This window comes from Microtus pennsylvanicus, chromosome 6 (genome assembly GCF_037038515.1).
Source record: "Microtus pennsylvanicus isolate mMicPen1 chromosome 6, mMicPen1.hap1, whole genome shotgun sequence".
Taxonomy (NCBI): Eukaryota; Metazoa; Chordata; class Mammalia; order Rodentia; family Cricetidae; genus Microtus; species Microtus pennsylvanicus.
In genome coordinates this window covers 126,280,168-126,293,686 of record NC_134584.1, presented here as the reverse complement: position 1 = coordinate 126,293,686, position 13,519 = coordinate 126,280,168, and the positions used below count along the sequence as shown (strand labels likewise).

The window sequence follows — 13,519 nt, the reverse complement described above, 5'->3', positions numbered from 1 at the left end:
TGTGTGTGTGTGTGTGTGTGTGTGCGTGCGCGCGCGCATGTGTGTGTGTGCATGTGTGTGTGTATGTGTGTGTATTCTGGCTTTTACAAACTCACAGGACAACTTACAATCCATAAAAGTACATTAAGATGACAAAAAAAAAAGCTAATAAAACTAGGCCAACTTCTAACTCATGGGTTCAGTGTTGATATTTAACAGCACAACACTTTCCCATCAATGTTGCCCAGCCCAAGAACCATCTTTCTAGTTTTCAAAGTATTCTGACTTACGCTGTCTACACAGTTCCATCTAGAAACCTGGAAGATGAAAACACAGGTGACTACTCCCATTTTGCTGCTAAAGAGACAGGGATAGAGACTAATTAGATTTCTCCTACACCAGACCATCTCCTGACTCCCAGATCTTGGACTTGACACTTCAGACAACATCACGTGTGCATAGCCTCGATCTCATGAACAGTCCAAGTTCTTCACTTCAGTTCGGCTTCCTTGTTTGTTAAAACCCTGGCAGTCAAACTACACCATAAAGTCAAAGTTATCCCACGCGAAACCTCGCAGATGACATTACAAAGAGCAAGCTTACACCTGGCCATGTGGGATGGTCTCCTCACAGCACTGTCACTGTACGTATGGAACATAAGGATGCTATGGATACGGACCATAAAGATGCCCCAGGTATGGAGCATAAGGATGCTGTGGGTATGGACCACAAAGATGCCCCAGATATGGACCATAAGGATGCTGTGGGTACGGACCATAAGGATTCCGTGGCTTTTCTAGTCCACTCACCACCAGGAAGGGAAGCAGGTAAGCAAATCACTTGCCAGTTCACAGAGTATTTACTACCTGAAAACCAATTTTTCAAAAGAAGAAAGGAAAGATGACAAGCAGGCCCCTCTGTCTAGAGTGGCCTGTAACCACCAAGAGGACATAGTGACCCACAAGCACCAGGAACCATGGCTCACACAGAAGCGCCACAGTCCTGAAGCTCTTGGGCACCTTTGTGAACTAAGGGAAAGAAGCCGTACCCACACTGATGGACTAGCTGGGGCTTCTGTGGTTGTGGAGCGGCTGGAATTTCTGTGGGTCCAGCCCCAGGCTGTCCTGCTCTCTTGGTCATTTACTGCCAGCCTCTGTGGGTGACCTAACATCCTGTGGCTATTCTCAGATCCCTGCCGTCCACCAACCCAAAAGCTAGGGACGTGATCAGACAGCATCTGAGGCTGGCAGCAGAGAGTCCCTGCTTTGCTGTGTGATGTGCCCATCCGACGAGAACACCAACATGTCTTCAAAGTGCTCAAACCTATGGCGGTGAGGCTTCATATCAGAACAGGAAATGTGGAGCAACCTAACTCCGTGCTCCTGTAGCTCAGTCACTCATTTCTGGCTCCAGAATAAATTATCTCTTATACCCTTTGAGGCAAGAGCTATAGTTTTTTGTTTGTTTTTTTTTTTTTAAGACACCTTTTGTAAGCAACAAAGAAAAAATAGGATTGGTTGAGTTTAAAAGGTTATGTGCTGCATCTGGGGAGATGGCCCAGAGGGAAAGTATCTGCATGCCGGCATGAAGACTGAGTTTGGATGCCCAGCACCCATGAACAGAGCTGGGTGAGGTGGGATATGCCTGTAACTGTAGCACCGAGAAGGATGGGTAAGGTGGGATATACCTGCAACCATGGCACCGGGGATGGAGATGGGTGTGGTGGTATATGCCTGTAACCCTGGCACTGGGGATGGAGAGACAGGAGGATCCTTAGATGTACTGGCTGGCCAACCTGGCCAATCAGTGAATCCCAGGCTCAGGGAGACCCTACTTCAAAAATTTAGGATAAAAATATTGAAAGAGACAATCTGATGTTGTCTTCAGCCTACACACACCACACACACACACAGGCACGCGCACACACACATGCGCACGCGCACACACCCCACAGTGTGCTGAGGGATGAGGATTATAGCTAAAACAAGTAGATATTCATTGAAAATTTATCACCATCATCTCATCATTAAAATTCCATTCTATTTTTATATCAGTCAGAAAGCCTCTGGGAATATCTGGATTGCAATGACCACACAACACAGATAGGACCAAACCCAGGAAGGGCTGCACTGTAAGCCTTCAGGCTTGCCTGCCTCTGTCCTCCCCAGATGGTGGGCTGTGTCCTGAAGAACCTGGCAGAGTTTACCACGTGACAGACCTCCTGGCAGGAACAGGACAAATGGCCTCCCGCAGATTTGACACTGTGGAGGTAACAACAGGGTATGGGTCCTAACGGCTTCTATGCTGGAACCTGATACAGAACCAAGTCCGTAAAGGACAGAACCTTAGCACCCGTCCCTCAGCGCACACACCCAGCATGTGCCTTCAGAACGGACTGAACTCTACCAGCAATTTCAGGTTCTGCACAGCTCTGCCAGTTCACCCAGAGCCCAGAACCACAAACTCAAACAGCCAAACTCTCCAGAACCTGGAATCTGCTTTCTCAGAGCCACGAAGGCATCCTAACAAGCTTCAACAGATTTTTATACTCAGTGCCAACTGGCAATGGGCATCGAAGCTAAAGTGACTGTAGTAGTTAATGTGAAGAGTCAACTTGTGTACCAGCCACCTCGAATGCCAAGGCTGGAGGGAGAAGAAGGGAAATGGGGCGGCTGTATAAGCCTCAGGCATGCTCCTAGCTGCCAGGAGCTGCTTTGCCCAGCTAGGAGTGTGCAATGCCCAGCTAGGAGCATGCAATGCCCAGCTAGGAGCATGCAATGCCCAGCTAGGAGCATGCAATGCCCAGCTAGGAGCATGCAATGCCCAGCTAGGAGCATGCAATGCCCTCCCGCTGCACCTCTTCCCTGCCACATGCAGCAGCACTGCCCCTGGCAGACTTCCTATGCGCTCAGAGCCGCTTGCAAAATGGCTCAGAGCAACAGCGTGTCTCTGCTTGTCGAAGAGATCCCTAGACACTGCCCTCATGAAATCAGCAGCAAACAGGCAGGCCTGGCAGACCCAGATGACAGACAGACTGTGGCAACTGCAGCTGCTAAAAGCAGTCAATGAGGACCTTGCCCCTCACCTCCCTAGGGCCCAGTGGCACTCCCTGGGTTCCTGAGAAATAGCAGTGAGTAGCATGGCTCTCGTTTATAGTTAAAAGACAACAAGGCAGCTTTGTTCTCTAACAATGTCCATGTTCGGTCAAGATGTACAGGATCTGTGTAAACTGGAAGATACCATGATCCATCTTCCAGAAGGGGTTAGCATGACGGCTCCCAGAAGCTGGAGCAGCATGGGGAAGAGGTGGGAATACGAAGGTGGACGCTGGTTAAAAGATACTCTTTCGTAGCTGGGCTGCATAACTCGGAAAAGCTGTATGGTTCAGCCGAGTGTCTGCGGAAAGACTTCGCTCTTGGATGCACCGAGCAGACACCATACACTGTTGCCACAAATCTGACAACGGTGGGATAACAATCAGCCAAACGGCGCCGTTCCACCACGCAGATTTCCTTCAACACTCCTAAACAGAGCACGGCCATAAGATGATTTCATTTAATGTTTTAAATAACACGAAACTAAAACACAGTCACCATTAAGAGAAATTCAATAACAAGACAACACACTTCCTGTCTCAAAGTAATACAAAAAAATTAAAATTAATTCAATCCATGACTATTTATTTCCCATGTGGGATTAAACAAGTATCTGCCTACCCTAAAGACACTTTCTCTGACTACTCTGGTGTGTGTGTGTGTGTGTGTGTGTGTGTGTGTGTGTGTGTGTGTGCGCGCGCGCAAGTGTGTGCCATGGAACATGTGTGGAGAACACAGGTCTCCACACATGTTCCATGGCATGTGCTGGTCCTTGCCTTCCACCCTGATGGCGACAGGGTCTCAGCTTTGCTGTTCAGTACTGCACAGGCCAGGCGAACCAGCCTTGAGCTTCTGGAGATGCTCCTGTCTCCACCTCCCACCCTCCAGGAGCAACTGGGTTACAGGTGCAGACTGCCATGCCTCACGGGTTCTGGGGATCTGCATGCTTTGCAGAACACATGCTTCTACCCTCCGAGCCATAAGTCTGATTCATTTGTTTGCTTGTTTGTATGAGGCATGGTTTCTATATCATTTGTTCGCTTGTTTGTATGAGGCATGGTCTCTATATTGCTCTGCCTAGCCTGTACTCTCGATGTAGACCAGGCTGGCCTAGAACTGACAAAGATCCACTTGCCTCTGCCTCCCAAGGGCCAGGATCAAAGCTATGTGTGTCAGCACACCCATCTGAGCTGTTTGCATGCTAGGTTCATACAACCGTAAGCACAGCAGCAATGGGCATGAACAGGCACAGTCCACAGCTATCTTATCACCGAAGCTCTTCCTTAAACTTACAGGGTTCTTGGCTTTGATGCAGTATTTTGCAATGAGAACTATAAAGAACTTTTAAAGTTTGCAAGACAGTAATTGGAGCCAGGCCTAAATTTAGCAAAACAACAGAGGGAAAGCAATATATGAATTGCAACATAAACAGAATGCCAAATGTTAAAGAAAAACAAGATAATTTGGGCACTCTATTGGGTAATGAGGACACTGAGAAAATGTCTTTCCAACACATCTGACCTTTTGCTGTGATATGAAAACATCAACAAGCGTTACCGTTCAGTTGAGTTCCAAAAATAAAGCACAAAAGATCTCATACTGTTCCAAGTAAGTTTATGATTTTGTTATTGGGTCTCACATAGCTATCTTTAGCAGCATGTATGTATGGCCTGCAACTTGAACACATGTGCATCATCATCACAGGCCACTTTGGTCCCCTAGGGTCAGAGGAGCATCAGTGGACTTGAGGATGTGCTATAGGAAATCATACAGCCAATAGCCTGTAAGTTAACCACCCACTGGGGCGTGGCCTCTTATACTATTTATGCCGACGTAAAGCATGCCTCCGGCCTCTTTTCTCCATAGCTGCATCATCATCACGGGCCACTTTGGTCCTCTAGGGTCAGAGGAGCATCAGTGGACTTGAGGATGCAGCACATGCAGGCAGGAGTCCCGAGTTACAGAGTCAGCTCCCACCAGCCTCTTCTACCTTCTGAGAGCATGCCACTCAACCTAAAACACAGGGCTGCCCCACCCATCCTTGACCAACATGCAACAAGGGGAAGCCGGGGCCTCTGGACCCTCCCAGACACCCAGGTTCTGGACTGTACACAGAAAACTAACAAAAACAACATAGCAACCAACCTTACCTCTTACAGATGAGAAAAACAGAAACTGGGAGTGTAGCTCAGTGGTAGAGGCTTTGTCCAGCACGAGTGAGGTCCAGGGTTCAAACTAGCACTATCCAAGGAATGAATGAATAAAAACAATGGGCAAATGAGAAACTCTGACTCAAAAATCTAGACTTAAGAAACGAATACACATTCTGGACCTACAGATTGTTAGTGCAAAAGAGACAAGACTATCACATGGCCAGCAATAAGGCTGTAACGTGGCCAGTTGCAAGGCTGTGACGTGGCCAGCAGCAAGGCTGTGACGTGGCCAGCTGCAAGGCTGTGACGTGGCCAGCAGCAAGGCTGTGACGTGGCCAGCAGCAAGGCTGTGACGTGGCCAGCTGCAAGGCTGTGGCGTGGCCAGCAGCAAGGCTGTGACGTGGCCAGCAGCAAGGCTGTAATGTGGCCAGCGGCAAGGCTGTGACGTGGCCAGCGGCAAGGCTGTGATGTGGCCAGTGGCAAGGCTGTGACGTGGCCAGCGGCAAGGCTGAGACGTGGCCAGCAGCAAGGCTGTGACGTGGCCAGCTGCAAGGCTGTAACGTGGCCAGCGGCAAGGCTGTAACGTGGCCAGCGGCAAGGCTGTGACGTGGCCACCAGCAACATTCTAACGGGGCTGGCAGCAAAGCTGTAATGTGACTGGCAGCAAAGCTGTGACATTGCCAGCCATCCTCACAGGAGCCCCCACACTAGAAGACTCAGTAAGTTGACAAGCTAGCTTGAACTTCTGACCCTCCGAGTGCTGGATTACAGTATATGCCACCACACCCAAGTATCGTGGGACTGGGACTCAAACCCAGGATTTACAGAGTGTTTAGGCAAGCGATAAACCAAGTGAGTTACATGTCTAGCTTTTCAGTTTTAAATTTTTAACTTTTTTCAAATGAGACAGTATGTTAGCCCATATATAGGCATGTTCTGTCACAGTATGAACTCCAACCACGGACAACTCATTCTGGGTCAGAACTCACCACGACAGAGCATTCAAAGCAGAGGCTAGGTCCTCGGGTCCATCAGGGGAAAAAAAATAAACATTGGTGGGGGGAGGGGCTCAAGTTTCATATCAATTTAAAAAGCAGGTTACAGTCCTGAAATACATTATCGCATACACCTGAAAACACCATGTTGTTGTATTTATCAGGACGCACGAATTCTCTTGATGTGCCAATAAGGTGACTACATTTATTTTTCAAGTATCAAGTATTTTTTTTTATTTTTTATTTCCCACAATGTAAAAATTACCTGCAAGAAGCAGAGTGTTGGCTGTAATTAAGTTGGCATTGGGAAATGTTATTCCTACTTTACACGGATCTGCAGTTTTCAGCCCGAAAAGGATCACATGTGGCCCATTACACCTCTAATAACTTGCTGTAGACTAGTATTGCACCTATGGTTGGGGGGGAGGGAGATGGAATTCCCAGAACAGGGCAAAATCCCAGGCTCTCTCTCCCACCCACAGCAGCCAGAAGCCCCTCTATAAAATGCTCTCTCACAGATGGGACTTCTCCTCCTTCCTGACAGCAACTGCAGTCAGATATTCTTGACACCCAAACCTGTGTCTTCCACTTACAAACTCTGAGAGGTTGTGCAAGGCACCAGGTTTCTATCTAACTGTCCTACCACCCACATGATAGGAACAACATAAGAGCTGAAGACTTATATACAAAATCCTCCATCGAGGTAGCTGGACAGTAAACATCGTCTTTTTTAATGGTCTGCCAAAGTGTGTTTATTGAAGGTACTTTTCCAAGCAGCTCTGCTCTAAAAGTTCACAGATGAGAGAGAGAGAGAGAGAGAGAGAGAGAGAGAGAGAACACAACGTAAACGTTTTAGAAACATTAAGGATTTTTAAGCCATCTGTACCTACATTAATAAATTTCACGGTAAAACACACCATCCCTTTCCAAGGGCAGCCTTCATGTTCCAAGGACAGAGAAAATGGTTTGACACCAACTGCTAAAGCCCATCTGCCCTTTTGCAATCCAAAGCAAACAGTCTCATCCCTCTTAAGAGAGCAACTGGAAAACAGTGACAAATCATAAACACTGACTGTATCGTTCTCATATCTCATCAGTGTGACACACACCTGAGGAGAGGCTCGAGGAAGCAAGGGTCTGCTTTGGCAATCCAACATGACAGGGAAGCAAGGCAGCAGCAGCGTGAGCATCTGGGCACACTGTACATGCAGTCAGGAGAGAGCAATGGAGGTTGCTGATCTACCTCCTGCCATTTGATTCAGTACAGGGCTCCCAGTTCATCAGACGGTGCCAGTGGCCCACCCTAGAAACTCCTTCACAAGCATGCCTGGACGTTGTCTTCTAGTGGTTCTGGGTCCTCTCAGGTGAACAGCCGACATGAACCATCACAAGTGCTGCATCTAGGGGCTGGGGTAGCTTTGTTGTACATGCTCGCCGTGCAAGCGCAAGGACCTGAGTGCAGAACCCCAGCACCCATGTAAAACACGGGGCAGTAGGCAGTGTGGCACACACCTGCAATCCAGCACTGTAGAAGCAGGGATGGACGGGGCTCCAGGGCTTGCCAGGCAGCACATCTAACCAAATGGTGAGCTCTGGCTTCACTGAAAGACCCTGTCTCAGAGAGATACAGTGGAGAAGAAGAGATACAAAATAACCAACATCAACCTGTAGGACACACATTTAACCAGAGTGTACCCACCTACATGTAAACACACACAGAGAGAGAAAGAGAGAGAGAGAGAGAGAGAGAGAGAGAGAGAGAGAGAGAGAGAGAGAGAGAGAGAGATGCAGTCCTTATAGTAGCAATTCCTACTGCCACCTTAGGCACAACTCAATTTAAAAAAAAAAAAAAGCTTACATCCCAATTGTTCTTTGCCATCCACGATAGGGTGGAACTCTGTGGTGGTGCAGGTGGCGCAGCTGTTTGGGAGCCCCCTACACGCCTGTCAGTGACCCTCCACTCATGCTCTATACGACCAATAAACACATTAGTTCACCAACTTGGACTCAAGCATAAGCCTTATTTTGTCATTGGTGCCTCATCTGGAAAGCCACAGGCCTGGCGTTTCCAGGGCTAGTCCAGCCCAGAAAGACAATTATTGTGCGCTCCCCATAAAGGCTGACTCATGAAAATTTGCTTCATCAAAGGTTTCATGACCAACGTGATTTGAGAAGCACTTGTGAAAGACATTCCAACAGGCTCACAACCAGGTGAGTGAAAGAGGCAAAGTACCAGCAGCTCTGCTATAACCGGCTCACGTAACTTCCTGCCCTAACCTCTCTGGTCCCAGTCATCTTCATGGGGCAGCTAACTGGAATAGGACAACCTGGGACTCGTGCTTCACGGTCACAAGACATGGTTTTCTAAATGAGAATCATCATCAGTCATTCATGGGGCACGGAGCACAGGACTGGACTGAGGACTGTGGATTTCAGGTTTAACTATTCTCTACGCTGTCTGGATCACGGAAAACAGAAAATCTAGGATTAGGTGGCCAGGTGGGCCCACCTCTTATTGGCCACAATCCACGCCACCTCATCCCACCATATTTTACAAGCCCTTGCTTGGTTCCTTCTGTGCCCTTGCCTGCCCTCGCTCCCCAGCCAGCACCCACACCATAGCAGAATGATTCACCTGCATCCAAGTCCTCAAGCCGGGTTCTCTCTCCTCCCACTCTCTCTGCCTGCCCTTCACCGTGCCAGCCAAGAGTGGCAGCTGGCAGTGACTTCGGTCGAGCACTAATGCAGATGTGGGCACTATCTGGTGTTGCATCCAGTTCCAGGCATGAAGACGGGAGCCGTGTGGTGTGGCCATCTAGTAAAATGCTGTGGCATCTGGCCACTGGTGGCGCATTCCCACACTCAGATTTCCACTGCACTAATAGCCACACAGAGGCCACCTTGCTAATCTCAGGCTAGCTTCAAATTGGCTATGTAGCTAAGGATAACCTTCAGCTTCTAATCCCCCTGTGTCAAAATCCATGACCAAAGGCCAGACAGTGTGTTTGACAAACTGAAAAACACAACATGAGCTAGGACACCCTTGAAGAAGCTGGCAGACAGGCTCCAGGGGGGCCTCAGAAATGAGCCAGTTGGTACCAACTGTGACCTCACCAGGTGCCACATCTGACTGTCCAAACACCAGTGACTTGATGTTGTGTTAACTTTTCCTGAGGAAACCTGAGCAAATGTTATGACCCAGATAAGGACCAATGACAAAAGAAGGCTTCACCCAAGTCCAAACTAGTAAACTAGTAAGTTCATTGGCCTTGTTACAGAGCATGGATGAAGGGCTACTTACAGGACAAGGGGACCCCAAAACACCCGCATCGCCTTGAATGACAGCCTCATGGAGGCTGCAACTCAGAACCCCCTTTAGCTAACTCTGAATCCCCAACCCCTATGGAGCTGGGGAAAGAGAAACGGCTGCAAACCCAGGTGGGGGTGCTTCTGAGCACCCTTCCTTCCATCTGCTAGAGGACGCCAGTAAAACGCTCCATTGCATAGATCAGTCGCCGTATTGCTTAGCTCATTGGTTTACCAGACTCCAAGACGGCAATGGCATGACTGTGTTATACCTGTGTTACTCTCTGACATGACTATGTTATACCTGTGTTACTCTGACATGACTATGTTATACCTGTGTTACTCTGACATGACTATGTTATACCTGTGTTACTCTGACATGACTATGTTATACCTGTGTTACTCTGACATGTCTATGTTATACCTGTGTTACTCTCTGACATGTCTATGTTATACCTGTGTTACTCTGACATGTCTATGTTATACCTGTGTTACTCTGACATGACTATGTTATACCTGTGTTACTCTAACATGACTATGTTATACCTGTGTTACTCTGACATGACTATGTTATACCTGTGTTACTCTCTGACATGTCTATGTTATACCTGTGTTACTCTAACATGACTATGTTATACCTGTGTTACTCTGACATGACTATGTTATACCTGTGTTACTCTGACATGACTATGTTATACCTGTGTTACTCTGATATGTCTATGTTATACCTGTGTTACTCTCTGACATGTCTGTTATACCTGTGTTACTCTGACATGACTATGTTATACCTGTGTTACTCTGACATGTCTATGTTATACCTGTGTTACTCTGACATGACTATGTTATACCTGTGTTACTCTCTGACATGACTATGTTATACCTGTGTTACTCTCTGACATGACTATGTTATACCTGTGTTACTCTAACATGACTATGTTATACCTGTGTTACTCTGACATGACTATGTTATACCTGTGTTACTCTCTGACATGTCTATGTTATACCTGTGTTACTCTGACATGACTATGTTATACCTGTGTTACTCTCTGACATGTCTATGTTATACCTGTGTTACTCTGACATGACTATGTTATACCTGTGTTACTCTCTGACATGACTATGTTATACCTGTGTTACTCTAACATGACTATGTTATACCTGTGTTACTCTGACATGACTATGTTATACCTGTGTTACTCTCTGACATGACTATGTTATACCTGTGTTACTCTCTGACATGACTATGTTATACCTGTGTTACTCTAACATGACTATGTTATACCTGTGTTACTCTGACATGACTATGTTATACCTGTGTTACTCTCTGACATGTCTATGTTATACCTGTGTTACTCTGACATGACTATGTTATACCTGTGTTACTCTGACATGACTATGTTATACCTGTGTTACTCTGACATGACTATGTTATACCTGTGTTACTCTGACATGACTATGTTATACCTGTGTTACTCTCTGACATGACTATGTTATACCTGTGTTACTCTGACATGACTATGTTATATCTGTGTTACTCTCTGACATGTCTATGTTATACCTGTGTTACTCTGACATGACTATGTTATACCTGTGTTACTCTGACATGACTATGTTATACCTGTGTTACTCTGACATGTCTATGTTATACCTGTGTTACTCTGACATGACTATGTTATATCTGTGTTACTCTGACATGTCTATGTTATACCTGTGTTACTCTCTGACATGACTATGTTATACCTGTGTTACTCTGACATGACTATGTTATACCTGTGTTACTCTGACATGACTATGTTATACCTGTGTTACTCTTTGACATGACTATGTTATACCTGTGTTACTCTGACATGACTATGTTATACCTGTGTTACTCTCTGACATGACTATGTTATACCTGTGTTACTCTAACATGACTATGTTATACCTGTGTTACTCTGACATGACTATGTTATACCTGTGTTACTCTCTGACATGTCTATGTTATACCTGTGTTACTCTGACATGACTATGTTATACCTGTGTTACTCTGACATGACTATGTTATACCTGTGTTACTCTGACATGACTATGTTATACCTGTGTTACTCTGACATGACTATGTTATACCTGTGTTACTCTGACATGACTATGTTATACCTGTGTTACTCTGACATGACTATGTTATACCTGTGTTACTCTGACATGACTATGTTATACCTGTGTTACTCTGACATGACTATGTTATACCTGTGTTACTCTCTGACATGACTATGTTATACCTGTGTTACTCTCTGACATGACTATGTTATACCTGTGTTACTCTAACATGACTATGTTATACCTGTGTTACTCTGACATGACTATGTTATACCTGTGTTACTCTGACATGACTATGTTATACCTGTGTTACTCTCTACATGACTATGTTATACCTGTGTTACTCTCTGACATGACTATGTTATACCTGTGTTACTCTGACATGACTATGTTATACCTGTGTTACTCTAACATGACTATGTTATATCTGTGTTACTCTGACATGACTATGTTATACCTTGTTACTCTAACATGACTATGTTATACCTGTGTTACTCTAACATGACTATGTTATACCTGTGTTACTCTCTGACATGACTATGTTATACCTGTGTTACTCTGACATGACTATGTTATACCTGTGTTACTCTAACATGACTATGTTATACCTGTGTTACTCTCTGACATGACTATGTTATACCTGTGTTACTCTCTGACATGACTATGTTATACCTGTGTTACTCTCTGACATGACTATGTTATATCTGTGTTACTCTGACATGACTATGTTATATCTGTGTTATTCTCTGACATGACTATGTTATACCTGTGTTACTCTGACATGACTATGTTATACCTGTGTTACTCTCTGACATGACTATGTTATACCTGTGTTACTCTCTGACATGACTATGTTATACCTGTGTTACTCTCTGACATGACTATGTTATATCTGTGTTACTCTGACATGACTATGTTATACCTGTGTTACTCTGACATGACTATGTTATACCTGTGTTACTCTGACATGACTATGTTATATCTGTGTTATTCTCTGACATGACTATGTTATACCTGTGTTACTCTCTGACATGACTATGTTATACCTGTGTTACTCTAACATGACTATGTTATACCTGTGTTACTCTCTGACATGACTATAAGGCAATCTATATTTCTCTGCTGCCTGTCTACCATCAGTGTCTGACTTCAACAGCTATTTCTTAGTGAAAGGAAAGAATTTCTAGACATTCTGACCTTCAATGGTTCTTTTAAGGAATATGTACCTAGCAATCATGCCTTCCAATTTACAGCAAGTGAAGAAGGCAAAGAAAAATCACCCTAACAAAGCGATTCATGTCCATAATCCTGGTGGCTGGGAGCAGAAGGCCAGTCTGGGCTTCACAGCCTGTGTCTTGAGATGTTGAGGAACTCAGAGCATTGGTTAGGGCTACCAATTCCACAGCCCACCACTTAAGTCCAAGAGAAAAATACTCAGCAAAAGTCATGTTAAACACAAAGACTTCAGCCAGCATAACATGCTGAGATAAAAACTAATATTAAAGGTTACTGAATAAAGGCACCCATGAGAGCAATTCACAAGTTAATGCATTTCATATACGAAATAAAACAGAAAGTCGTCTTGGGCCTTAATTTTTAATATAATAAAAAACTGTGCCTGTACCACTGAGAGTTCTACTTTCTCTCCACAATAAATAATCAACTTAGAATTCATGAACAAAAATAAATTTAATTTCCCTTGGAATAACACATTCATTCTCACCCCCACACACACTCTAGGGATGGAACTTGGTGTAACACACATATTCAGCCCTCTTCATTCATTTCTGCAAATATAATTTAACTAACCAAAATCTGTCACACTGCCATCGGGTATACACACTGCGACAAAGCTAATGTAGCTCCTGCTGTCACAGACCATGTTACAGACAGTCAGTCCCTTGTATCGCTGCAT

The 13,519-nt window shown here is 45.3% G+C and overlaps 1 protein-coding gene across 20 annotated transcripts in view; it reads right to left on the bottom strand.

The window, feature by feature from the left end:
- The window catches only part of Pard3 (par-3 family cell polarity regulator), a 509,597-nt gene that overhangs the window by 452,264 nt on the left and 43,814 nt on the right, over positions 1–13,519 (bottom strand). The gene's annotated exons all lie outside the window — the stretch shown is intronic.